The following is a 14,056-nucleotide window of genomic DNA, read 5'->3' as shown; positions in this document are numbered from 1 at the left end:
ATATTCAATTCTATTAATTTTTCCTACCATGAGACCACATCCTAATTTATTTTGCCACTGCAAATTTTCCTTTGGATATATTTCCAGTGGCGTGGTTAAATTGGGTTCTGATCTTACTGCAAAAAAGCCAGAAAACTATTTCAATGCACACATGTTCAATCAGGGCAAACAGAAAAGGCACCAAGATTGAAAATATGCTCCTAAAAGTAATTTCATGAATTGGTCCTCAGATTGCAAAGAGGAAAGGAGTGGCTGCCAATTTGCTACCCCAACAGGTAATCTGATCGAAGTACATGAAAACTTGATGGTTTCTAGGTGAGCCATATACATTTTGAAAGATTTACTTCCTTGAGGGAACTTTTTACTTTGCATAGCTCTACTCTGTCAGAAATCTCTGTTAAGAATGCTTTCATAGAGATGGCAAACTATTTAGGGAGACAAAAAAGCAAAACTGAAGCCTAATAAGATAAATTAATCATGCAAACAGATAAATGATAGGATCATATTAGTGTGTTGCAATCTGTGAATTATTTCTTGCAAGTGGTAGATATATACTTTTTTAATGCACCTGACTTTGATCAGACAGCACACAAAATGTAGTCAAAAGAGCACTCTAGATCTTCTGCTGGCTAATACTTAAAATGTTCTGGTTTCCTTCTATTGAATATGGCAAACATGGTGTAAACATGTGCGAATAATAACAGAGACCTCAGAAGATCAAAAGCTGTCTTTCAAAGAAGGCATGTGGGCTCATTCAAATCCCTTACCTCAAATTACAGGTTTTTCAACAGGCATTTCCTTAGGAGTTAGGCGCAAAGTTTATACTAATGTTCATGGACTGAAAACGGCAACTTGAATTTGGAGAAAGCAACAGTTATTGATTTATCAGTTGCAAAATAGCTACCAAAAGTATAGCTTGTAAAAGGAAAATCAGATATTGATTAACATTCAAAACACATCTTTAATCAATGGAAAGATTTACCAGAGAGATAGTATGCCTCTAAGTTTTTGTACACTAAAAGGTGTGTCAAAGTGAACAGAAAGTCATTCTGTTCTTAGTGATTACACCTCTTTGTACCAAAATGTTCTGAGGTAAAATTAACACAATCCAGAAGAGCAGATGTTGAGAATGATAAACCTAAGATATAATTAACATAGAATGGTATGTTGAAGGCTATTGAAAGAAATGTTAATCAAAAATACATTTTAGTTAGAGAACAGAATTTTCAAAAACCCATAAAAGGAATCATTTCTACAAATGCTTATTTAGGCAAAATCAGAAGTGTCTGATCCATCACTACTTTGATTTGAAATATGTAAACAGTTCACCCAGGTCTTTAAAATTGGTGTGTAATTCCCCACGTCTATTTTGCTTTTCATGTTGTATTTAATATAAATAATGCTTAAGGCTCTGCTCTTCACACTCACATCCCTTTCTGGGAAGCTCACACAAGCCCAGAGCTTTAAGTGCTGAGCTGCCTGCCTCTGAAGCTGACATAATCACATTGTTGTGAGGAGGATAATTGCCAAGGAAACATATCATTTAAAATGGCCTCTGGGTTAAGGTATTCTAGAGGAAGTTCTGAGATGGTTTGTAGTTGATGCTGTTGCAAATAGAATTATGACTAGATCTTCCCAAAGGGCTTCGTTTCTACATTCCCTGAATATAGTGTGTGTGGTGATTACTTCTCACATTACAAATTGACAATATGGGACCATTCCTACAAGTCATTCTCTAATCAGAAAATGTCATATGCAAAATGTCCAGTGCTTGACCCAAACAGGATCCCCATGACTTGATGAGCTGTGTGGCCAGGGAATATTTTGCTGGTGAAGTTCCTTCCATTGCAGAAGAGCCCCCTAGTGAACTTTCCCCTCTTATAGAAGGCACAGGCACAGATTTCTAAAATGAAAAGAGCCAGAGTAGAAATTAGGTTTATCAATTGTCAAGTGGGTCCCAAAATTACAACTGATCTTCAGATTACATAGATCAGTTCTACAGGAGGAAATGGCAGCTTCAGAGGGCAGACTTTATGGCATCACTTCTGAGCTCCTGCCCCTCCCTTAACTCTACCCTTTCCAGGCACTGCCCCAATTCTCCAGAAATTTCCCAAGCTGGAGTTGGCAACCCATAAAGATAGATAAACCCCTTTTATCTAATACCACAGGAACTGATACAGTTATTCTAAGGGTCAGGAAGAAACAACCAGGCAGGTATCTCTGTAGGTTTTGGTTATTGGCCATAATGAATGGTTTTTGATGATTTTTTCCACCTTCCTTTGAATTAACTCTAGAAGTAAAACAATAAAAATATTTTTAAAGCAGTACACAGAAGTGACCTGTTCATTCTTGGGGGTTCTTTTCAGCTCTCATCTGCAAGCAGTGATATCCAGGCAGCAGTCTCTCGCATGCCCTGGAAAGATTTCATCCAAGGCTGGAAGCCTCTATGGCAACTACTTAGTCATGAGGCAGGAGGTGCTTCTATCTGCAGAAAAAATGTTGTTATTCTCAAGACCGGCACAAGGTATTAAGGTACCGTGGGGAGAATGCCAAGTGCCCCCCACCTCTCCCCCTATGCCCCTCAGGCACCCTGCTCATGGCACCCTTCCATCCCACCTACTCACATGCCTGTGTATCCTTCCCCACTTGTCTGTGAGCCCTCCCACTGCCTGTGCTCATAGCCATCTACATAACCTTCCTCTGATAGCGCTGGAAAGCATATACAGCCTGGAGCACAGATAGCAGAGAGCTTGGGAGTGGGCAGAGGAAGCCATATGGGTGGGTAATGTGGACATGTTCAGCTAGGAGTTTGGAGGCAGTAGTCCTACCAGAAGCCCTGGGCCTTGAAGCTGCTCCACCTCAGGATATGCTGATGCCAGCCCTGATTCTTCTCCACATACATAAGTGGAACTGTTGTACAGTGGCTTTCAGAGCTATAGTCACCACAGTTGCCATTGTGACTCTCTCCACCACTCACTTTTTGTTCTTTTCTTCATGTATGTGTTCTTTTTTCATGCATACCTCTATGAAAAAGTTGAAATAGATAAGTGGCAATACAGTGCTGTGGAGCTACCATATTATAGAATTTATTTATTTAATGCCTTATGGTAGGATGGCAGGAAAAACGCTGGGGAAATGCATCTGTGGGGGGCTGTGAGGTAGAATGGCACAAATATGAGGGAAACCTTTGTAGCACAGGCAAACGCTCATCCCTCTTTTCTAGGTGGTGTGCTAATGCACTTGGGCTGCATTGTTTCAAAAAATGAGTAAAGCAGGTTTGGGAGAGCATATTGAAGACAGAGAAGATGGCACACCCAGCTACATGTGAAAAATGCTTGGGCTGGCAGCCGCTTTTGCCTCACTGCACGGAGGGAGAGGCAGCCTTGCATTCCTGGGCATCCAGGTCTTGGGAGCTGGGGCCTGGCCCTATAAAGGGAGGCTCCACCTCCGTAGGGCTCAGTAAGCTTTGAAAGCTCAGCCCACCCACCGCACCCTATGGCAGTACAGGATTAGCTGGTTGCTGGTTACCAGGGCCAGGTAGGAATTTTTTCTCCTTTTCCCAAATTGGCTCAGGGAAGAGGTGTTTTTCTACTACCTTGTACTGTCTTTTAGGAGTGGTATTTGGAGTGGTGGAACTGTAACCTAGGTCTCTGGCAGGTTAGATTTGGGTAGACAGAGCAGGCCGGTGAGCACCCGGTGGCACCTACCCATTGGTGGGGAATTGGGGTCCGTCAGGGATCTGCTGGCAGGCTTTACGGTGGCCAGCTGAGAGGGCAGACTGCCTATGGGACCCCCTGTACAAGTCCTTCCCTCAGGTTCCACGGCTTGGGGTGCTTGGAGCTTTAAGGGGGGAACCATTTGCCTGGCTGTCCAGGTTCCAGCCATTCACACGGGGCAGGGGTGACTTACCCAAACAGGTCGGGGAGGAGGTCCGGGGTGATCCCTTGGTCCTGACCTGTACTGCTAGTGATGGCCTTGCCATTATTAAGTTTAATGTTGGTCAATAAATGGCCCAAATTTATACCCAAGCCTTGTGTCTGTCTCTTCATTCCGAATGGTGGGGCAAAACCTGGAAACAGGACAATTACAGCATGACATCCTTTGAAAGCTCCAAAAACTAGCATTCCAATTTGGAAACCAAGGAAGAGGAGGGGGTGGGGAATCTGGGTGGAAGCAGCCTCAGATGTCTTCTCATTACATCTTATATTCAAGGATTGAACCTTGGCAGCAAAATTGTTTTGGGGAGATAGACATCACTCTGAACAGAGTGAAGGATAACGTATTTCTAGTCTCTGCAACTGGCTTGGCCTTTCTGTGATCTTGATGATACATATTCATCTGCCCTACACTCGCTTTTTGAAGTATAACATTAACTAATGGAGAATGAGTATCCAGGAATTGAGTTCAATACTAAAAAGCCCACAAAGATCTACCAACTACAACTAAAATTAAAACTGTCTACAAAGATCCCAAGATGTTAAAAAATTAGATTCACAATGGAAACCAATGTTACAGCGAATGGAGTTGTGATTGCAGACATACAATAGTTACATGATTTACATGACATCATCAATATATCTAATTCTCAATGAGGCCCTATTATGGATATTTAAATCCAGAGATTGGGGACATGGACAGACAAGACAGATCTTTCTACAAACCTGAGAAAGGCTCCAGGTTCTCAGAAAAAAAATTGAAATCCTTTTTTAAAAATAGAGTTTAACATATCCCTGTAACTGAAGAAGCTATTGTAGCTTTAAGAAACAAATACCTTCTACAGTGGCCATTGTGGGAGTTGCTAGGCAACCACAACAGAACTGGTGGCATCTGAGCCTTGGATTCTGTCAGTAAAAGTTAGGGCCCTTTACAAAACTTTCTTGAGATGCTAGAATTTAGGAAGATCTATTGGGCATGTAGTGCTTGCCATAGTATGTTTAAAGATGGCTGGGAAACAAAGAAAGAAGGAGCATTAGATACTCTAGTTTCTGGGCAGGGGGTGTGCTACGGTGGAGAGGGCAACAATACCAATATGTAGTGGGCAAGGTAGGCAGCAGCCTTAAGTGGCACTCCTTGATGAGCTCTCACAGGAGTGAGTTTACCAAATGGATGTTCCCTGTTAACAAAAGACATCTGAAGCACCTCATGCACTGTAAGAGTAAACCTGGGACTGGCTCTGCTTTGAGAAAGAGACATTGTTTTGTTCTAATGTCCAGAGAAAGGGCAACAGGAAGAGGTTGCCAAGAGCAGAGACATAAGAAGCCAAAAGAGCATGGCTAGTAGTTTTCTAGTCAGTTGGTAGCAAGTGATTCAAAGTTCGTTTGGTTTTTTCTCCTGTTCCATTCAACACACTTTGAAGTTTATCTCCTAGAGTCAAGAAACATATGAGCATCCTTCATAACACCGTCGGTTGTCATACTGGGGATCAGTGCTACACATCATTGCTGATCTGGGATGTCAGCCTTGTGCATCTCGGCATAGTGCTGTAGCCTCTCCATATACTTTGACCACTCATTCAACTCTGATTTGATTCCCCTAAACTTCTTTCCCTTTTATACTAGTGTCGAAGATAAAAGCATGGTTAGCATGGCAATCTACAGTGCAATGACAGAGTATCTTCTGGATCCTGTCTGGACAAAATTAAGACTACAACAAGGGAAAGTGAAATTTATGAGGATGAGGGTCTATTTTAGAAGAGATTTGGGGAAAGAACATCTCCATAGTCTAAACTGTTCATAGCCAATACTCCACCCCACCCACAGTATAACACTTGGATAATGGATTATTATATAATCAGTATGTCTAAAGCCAGCACTTCTGCTAGTCAATTGAACATAAAACACACTGTTCAAATGAAACATCTGATTCCTCCAACAAAAAAGTAAAAACAAAATCTGGGTTTTTGAAAGTGATAACATACTCAGGATGAAAGGTTTTATCTTTTGGTCTTTAAACATTTTCAGCATCTTTAGTTTTTGTGAGGTCTTAGGGAGCTGCTGAGCTGTCTGGTCACATTAGATGTTTGTTGGCAGAGAAGATTCCCTCGAGATTGACATTACATTAATTACCAGGCCTGTGGGCACTGGAAATTGAACTGTCATCCCTGAAACTGGCAAACTATCTAAGGAAAATTGCCATCAGCTTAGTGTAGAAGACCTGGAGGCAAGTCGTCACCTGAATTACGTATGAGGTAAAACATTGCATCAAGTGAGTAGAATGTACATTTTGCTTGACATTCGAGCCATCCGGAATAATTGTTCTATGTATTACAGATCTCATTACATAAATCTCATATTGAGATACAAGAGTAGTGAAAAGGATAGATTTTTTCCCCACCGTGTTTCCTGTTATCTCAATGATAATAATTATAATTTTCTTGAAAAGAAGCTTTGGGAAGCTTCAAAGCTTGCACAGATTTTGACCAAGATTCAAAAGTCAACAAAACTGTACAACTAGTTTTATATGTCCAAAGGGGTTTTCGGCTTGTGTTTCTTGAACACCAAGCCCAGAGGCCTCATTGCAAAATGATTGTAAATATCATTTACTCTTTAATTTGTGCCTGATTTTATTCAAAACATGGTCATGTTTCTTGATGAGGAAAAGTCCAATCTTACAGGTTATTATAGTTGTCAGTAAAATAATTGATGTTTTCATTCAACTGGACATAAAAAGGTTTTTTTAAAGAGTGTTTAACTACCACTTTAACTTAGCTGACCCAACTCAATATGCGAATGGTCCAGTGTTTTCTATGTATGTATGTATGTATGTATGTATGTATGTATGTATGTATGTATGTATGTATGTATGTACATTAAAAGAATTTGTACCCAGCTTTTTCAGCATATCAAAAGGTGTTTGTAAAAGAACTTTTCCAAACTGTAGTTTATGTACAGTGATGTTTGAGTTCATTTCATCATATTGTAAGATGATACCATCAGCAAGAAGCAGCAGGGCCCTCAGGCCTACATTACAAACAGGTGAACCAGCCTTAAAACTATGTTAAATTCCTGATGAAAATATTTTGACATTTATACCCCTGTATTTGCCTATGATGCTAGTAAAATACTGTGGAGGTCTAGTGTATTATTATGGCATTGTGGTATTTATTATTTATTTATTTTAAAAATGTATATGGTTTTTCTTCAGAGACCTGATCTAAGGCAGCTCACAAGGTAAAAACAGTAAGAAACTCCTAAAAGCAAAACCATAAAATTCAACTATAAAACCAGAAAGGAACCCACTAAATCCAAAGAAGAAGGCTCTATTCAGTAGCAAAAAAAGAAAAAATATCTTCATAAAACAGCCCTCAGGCTAGAGGCAGGCCACAAAAACAACTGCTAAAAAGATGGAATCCTTCAGTTAAAAACTTGGACAATAAGAAATGTTTGTGCCTGGTGCTTAAAAGACAGCAAAGTCTTTTAATCACCTCAAGGAGGAGGGCATTCCAAAGGCAAGCAAGGTGTCACCACTGAAAAAGCCTGCACCTCTGGTGGCTACCAGTTTATCTCTGTAGGCGGGAGCACAGAGAGCCTGACTTGGGAGGGATCTTAGCTACTGGGCTGGAAGGTAATGCAGGAAGCAGTCTTCATGTTTTTTCCTAGAACAGTGCAGGCTTATCCATTGGCTTACTACCAGCCTCCTACCTCCACTGCTGTTGAGGAGATACAGTCCTTTTCCTGGAGAATATTAGAAGCAGCAGGGTTGTAACCTCAGCACCATAAAGGTGTGAAACTGTTGAGACCATAGCCATGTCCAGTGTGGGATGGTGGTCTTGAATGCATCTGTCCCTCACTCTTCATACCATCTGGAATGGGTGTCAAGATTCGTTTCAATGGGGATACGATCCATCAGTAAATTACTCAATGAGTAATGGCTGGCAGTCAGTCTACATAATAAGCTACATACTATCCCAATGATAAAACTTTGGGTAATGAGATGCACTTTCAGCAACACATCTCACAGAGCATTGACAGAAAGAATAGTTGCACATTATTGTTTCCCAGTTCTTCTTTTTATTATCGATTTATTATTTATAATCTGAATATGAATGTCAGTCTTTTGTAATCCCGTTGTCATCATATTAGATCAATAAGACGTGAGTGTACCTAATTGTTGCTGCTTTGATTTACTAAGCTAACCTTAGCGTTTTAAAAATTCAGTCAGTTGGATTTTTTTTAAAAAAGAAATTAGTACAGGAATTTTGCTTATTTGTTATTTCTCGCTTAATGTACCTCTCTTAAATCATTCAGTTCTGTCAATGAGAAATGTACATTTTACTTTGAAACTGGATCCCACTTTCAAATTCCAGTAAAACACCTTTGAATAAATATTTAGGCTGATCCTGCATCAAAATGTCTACATACTTTGCCCTTTTTCTATGGCAATTTATTCATATCCCCAAGGAATCCCATTGCCACCTGTTCATATTACCTGGTGCTTTTCCCCATTTTGGAACAGTTTTAACATTACATCTGGATACAGTTAGTAAGTTATATTATTAAATCACACATTTTCATTCCATTGATAACTTTTACCAGGCTCCCATAAAATCAGTTGACTTTGCAAAATCTTAGCCATTAGTTTTTCATATTACATTCTGATAATATTACCCAGCTACTTTTCAGTGACAGGGTTTCTTCCAGTCACTGACATGTGCATTAAAAGTATAAGCTTCCGTAACATTTACATCAGTAGAATGAACTAGTCACGTGAAAATCTGGAGTACGTTGTAATACCATTTACATAAGATGGTAGGCACGTGGAATGTTTAATCAGGTGAGTGCTTTATCTGAGACATGTAATATATCTAGATCAGACCTTAATCTCTGATGAAATTGAAAATGAAATTTTTATTAGGCTTGTAGCTCTTGAAATGCTTTGTAAAATTTATGGGATTTTGTTGAACGCCCAAGGCTCATAAGTGGATTTCTAGTCCTCATGGTTGAAGACAGTTGACAACGATGGTTGTTGGGGGTTTTTCGGGCTGTATTGCCGTGGTCTTGGCATTGTAGTTCCTGACGTTTCGCCAGCAGCTGTGGCTGGCATCTTCAGAGGTGTAGCACCAAAAGACAGAGATCTCTCAGTGTCTCAGTTAGTGACACTGAGAGATCTCTGTCTTTTGGTGCTACACCTCTGAAGATGCCAGCCACAGCTGCTGGCGAAACGTCAGGAACTACAATGCCAAGACCACGGCAATACAGCCCGGAAAACCCCCAACAACCATCGTTCTCCGGCCGTGAAAGCCTTCGACAATACAGTTGACAACGTTTGTCTGAATCAGTATGCTATAAAGAAATATTGAACAGAATCTTCAGTATACTTGAATATGAAAGCCTAGCCTTCTTTAAGTGTAGCAAAAAGGTACACAGCTAAACTAGAAGAATGAAAGATTGAGACATTTTTCCAAGACCACCCAACTAGGGAATAATGTGTACATGGCCAGATGCCATATCTGAAAGGGCTGCATGTTCCTGAGTTGCATTTGTAAGAAACAATTAACATCCAAGACTTTACCCATAAAAGTATGCTTATATCTTAACTTAGGAGTATTAGTTTTCACTTACAACTTCCAGAACAAATTTTCAGTGTGTAAAATGTGTTTTACTTCTTATTTCTTCTTTTAGTTAACTCTGTGACTTGGTTAAAATAAAGCATGCCATGGTCCCATTGGGACTTAGACCTCATTACTTTCATTTGGGTTAAGCCAAGTTTGCATAAAGTGGCTGGGTCTTTATTTGACATACTGACATTGGTTGCTTCTGCGTGGAAGTTTGGCTCTGCATTCCCCCCACCTCAAAAAAAAAACAACTTGAAAACGGTTTTTTTCCATTTCTCAAAATATTGTATAGTTGTCCACATTCCAGATTTCCCCCTACTTCTTGGTTAGTTTTTCCAAACCTGCTTCTGTATAATCCTTCCTGAAAGATTGTACTCAGAATAGATTTGACAATGGTATGGACAGGAATGTGCAGGTTTTCAGACATCCCTGACCACATCCAATGCCATTTCCCCTACTATCTCTTTATATCTGCCATTTCCTCCCCCTGGCCACTGGTGGGTTTTGTGTCGGCATTTTAAAAATAGGCAGCTGTAATGATTTCAAATGTGTGTCTTTAAATGCTTGGTGTGGTACAGATGAAGAGTGGGGGTGAAAGAGAGGGATGAGAGAGTGAGATGATTGGTCGATGACTGAGAGTGTGGGCGGAGTGAATGCAGTTTTTAGTTACTGAGTGGAGAGAAAAGATTCAGTCTGGGGAAAGAGGGCAAGCTGTGTGCAGAGAGAGAAATTTCTGAGAGAGATATAACCTATTTTGAAATCTGAACTCTTGTGTGTCTGAGAGAAACCCATTCATTCTATCTAAAGCAGGCAAACTATGTGCATGCCTGAGAGAAAATCCATGTGTATTTGAGTGAGAAATTGATATTTGAAACAGGCAAACTGTGTGTGCAGCCTGAAAGAGAAAGTTCATGAAGATCTGAGTGATTGTGCCTAAGTAAAGTAACTTTAAGAACAAATAACACTCTCTGAAACCATCAAGCTTAAGAAATAATATGAAACTGATACGCTTCTTGTAAAAATAAAAGTTTATTTTGTTTTTTGTTTATCCCAGAGTATATGTTATTCCTATATCCCATTTCTATCCTCAGAGCCACATAGTCCCATGAGGAATCCTGATGCCTGGGCACGTTATTAAAGGGGAAATTTAAATTATTTTGGAATATAATTCCTGGTGGCAGTAATCTACACAGAGGAGCCAAGAAGCAAAGGGTTAAAGGCTAAATCTAATCCTGAGAAAGAAAGGGACTCGTAACAGTAGCATATAGTGATATACATACTAGAGATTTTTAGTTGTTGTAGATTTTCCAGGCTGTATGGCTGTGGTCTCAGCATTGTAGTTCCTGACGTTTCACCAGCAGCTGTGACTGGCATCTTCAGAGGTATACCACTGAAAGACAAAGATCCCTCAGTGTCAATGTGTGGAGAAGATGTTAGCAGGTAATTTATATCTACTCAGGAAGGTGGGTTTGGGCTGAGTCATCCTGTAAGAGTTTCCCAGGGTGTGGAATGCTAATGGAGGGAAGCTTCACTGTATCTTGAGGGTGCTGTGGACACGTTTACATCCGGACCACACAGCATAGCATCCAGAGAAGAATAAAAGAACATGAAAGACACTGCAGACTTGGCCAACCTGAAAAATCAGCAGTGGCTGAACATAGCCTAACTCACAGTTTCTTATTCCAGGACACTAAAATACTGGACAACACATCCAACTACTTTGTCAGATTGCACAGGGAAGCCATTGAAATTCATAAGCATAAGCACAATTTCAACAGGAAAGAAGAGAGTTTAAGAATGAATAGGGCATGGTTTCCAGTCCTGAAAAACATGAGACTAACAAAATACTCTACATCTTACAAGAGCAAGCAGATAAGATTAGCATATCAACCACCAATCCATATGCAAAAGAACCTCCTCAGGATACAGTGAAGCTTCCCCCCATTAGCATTCTACACCCTGGGAAACTCTTACAGGATGACTCAGCCCAAACCCACCTTCCTGAGTAGATATAAATTACCCGCTAACATCTTCTCCACACGTTGACACTGAGAGATCTCTGTCTTTTGGTGCTACACCTCTGAAGATGCCAGTCACAGCTGCTGGTGAAACGTCAGAAACTACAATGCCAAGATCACGGCCGTACAGCCCGGAAAATCTACAACAACTAATGTTCTCTGGCCATGAAAGCCTTCGACAATATATCTACTAGAGATTGTTTATTTAAAAAGCCACCAAGGGCTGAGGTTGGATATGAAATGCTAGGTGCATAGGGAGGAAAGAATGCAAGATGATCTCTCCAGTGCCACTGTGAATGCACAATAAGAAATTATTCCTGTGTGGAAGCAACCTTAACCTCTAAACATTTCAGTGAAATGACAGGACTTATGCCTCCTGATTTTGCTCTGTCTGCTGTGGTTCAGACACATCAGGGATAGGCAGAGCAAGGTGAGAGGATCAATGCAGGTCTAGGGAAGAAAGGCTGGCTGCATTCTATTAATGGTACAAGAACCATCTTCAAGTGAGGCACTTGCAATTAAATGTATGTGTCAGATACACCTTCAGCATATATGTCATGTGTTATGAATTTCTTGCTGCAGTGTGTAGTGTACCTCTGAGAACATGCCGAGGGAACCTGTTTTGCTGACTGGTCACTAGCAGCTTATCTTGCAGGTGTTTTGGTTACCATTTCCTGGCCAGCCTGTGAATGTGGCCTTGAAGTTCCATCCGAGACCGCATCCTCCTAAAAGACTGAGCAGAACTCATCCTTTCCCTCCTCCCCTTTCTCCTGGCTCCATGGCCCAGTGTGCCAAAATCCTAATGGACTTTCTTTCCCATTGGGGGCGGGAAGTTTGCCCTATAATTAAACTTGCTTTGCTACCTTGCATCACTTCAGCCAATGATCCTGTCTGACCATCCTGATACTGGTATTCTTCTTTAATAAAGTAACTTTCACTCATACACCTGAGTGATGCAGTGAAGTGCTTGCGGAAAATACCTGGCAAGACCTGACAGTATGTGTATGTTTAATTTAACAACCTGATACTTCGAAGATACAAGATGGGCTGATTTCCAAAAAAGGACTAGACATACAATTTTTTTTAATTTGGTAAAGATTTCTTTGACCTTGGTGAAAGCCAAAAGAGAGGAAATAACATTCAAGGAGGCAGAAGTTAAAATGAAAAACATATGAAAAAGAAACTCCCTGCGGAATGAAAGAATGAGACACTGGCTGTGAAAAGCAGGTATTGCTATTCTACAGCTCTTCCCATGTATTGGAGTAGTATTGTAACCTTAAATTATATGTATGAAGACAGGAAACAAAAACATAAGGCATTGCATGAAAAGTTTATGAGATATAAATTATTAGGATATTGTACATGTGAATTGTGTCATGAATACACTAATGAAGTTCACATACTTCTTTCATTTAGGTCAGAAAATGAACCTGTAGTGATTTCTGTGATCATCCTAGTTTGTGTGTGAGAGAGAAAGGAGAGGGAGGAAGGAGAAAAAACAGAATGTTTCTGCTTAGTGAAAGACATGTATTTATTTACAGTTTGAAGCTGGGGAGAGATTTGTTACAGGTGCTTGAGACAGTATACTGGCAGACAGTAATCACCATGCGCTGCCTTAGCCGTGTCCACTTATGGCAGTTTAACATTACAGGGGTCCTCACTTTTTTGTAAAATAACCCATGCCCCAAGGAAGGCTTGTCCTTTGCACCACCATCAGATCCCCCCCCCCCTATTCCACTTGTAAGCTCTTCCACATATTAAAGGGAACAGCAAAAGAGCAAGCATAAGAGACTCACACTTCAACTTTTGGGGCACTTACAACATGCCTTCCCTTGTTCCCAATGCTTCTCCTCCTCTCCATGGAGAGACACTTAACACTGCAGGAGAGATGGATAAGTTGAACCCTTCAGATAACAGAGTAAGCACAAAAATAAAAATGGTATATCTTTTGTCTTACTTCTTCTGTGGTTTCTTGTAATATGCAAAAAGTCACTTATTAAGCAAGCTCTTGTGAAAGACATGAGGCATGCCATGGATCAGAGGCTACAGTAGTTGTATGGAATGCCTTTGAACCCATTTTATCTAATGAGAAAGTGGCAAAGGGTCAGTGTGTATATCTGTGATATGCTCAAATAGAATGCTGGGATAATGAACACGTAATGAATATGAAATGTGAGGGATATGTTGATGTGGCATACTCAGTGTTCACATTAGGAATTGTAATGGCCTTAGGAATTTCCTCTGAAAACATGCAAGTTATACTCTGTGTTCATAATATTTTGCTGAAGGGCATGTTCAGAGGACTTATAATAACTACTGAGAAGTAGAACAAGGCAGTTATAAATTCTTGGCTTTAAGGGGGAAAGTGTGGACGTTTCTATTCCCCCTTTCTCAGACTGTGATTTCCTGTTTTAAAATTTGCCACTTGAGTGCAACTAAATTATCAGTTGACAAATCTTTACAGTTCCAGACTGACTACCTCAGA

The sequence above is a fragment of the Eublepharis macularius genome, chromosome 9, assembly GCF_028583425.1.
Source record: "Eublepharis macularius isolate TG4126 chromosome 9, MPM_Emac_v1.0, whole genome shotgun sequence".
Lineage (NCBI taxonomy): Eukaryota > Metazoa > Chordata > Lepidosauria > Squamata > Eublepharidae > Eublepharis > Eublepharis macularius.
Note: the sequence above shows the minus strand (reverse complement) of the source record.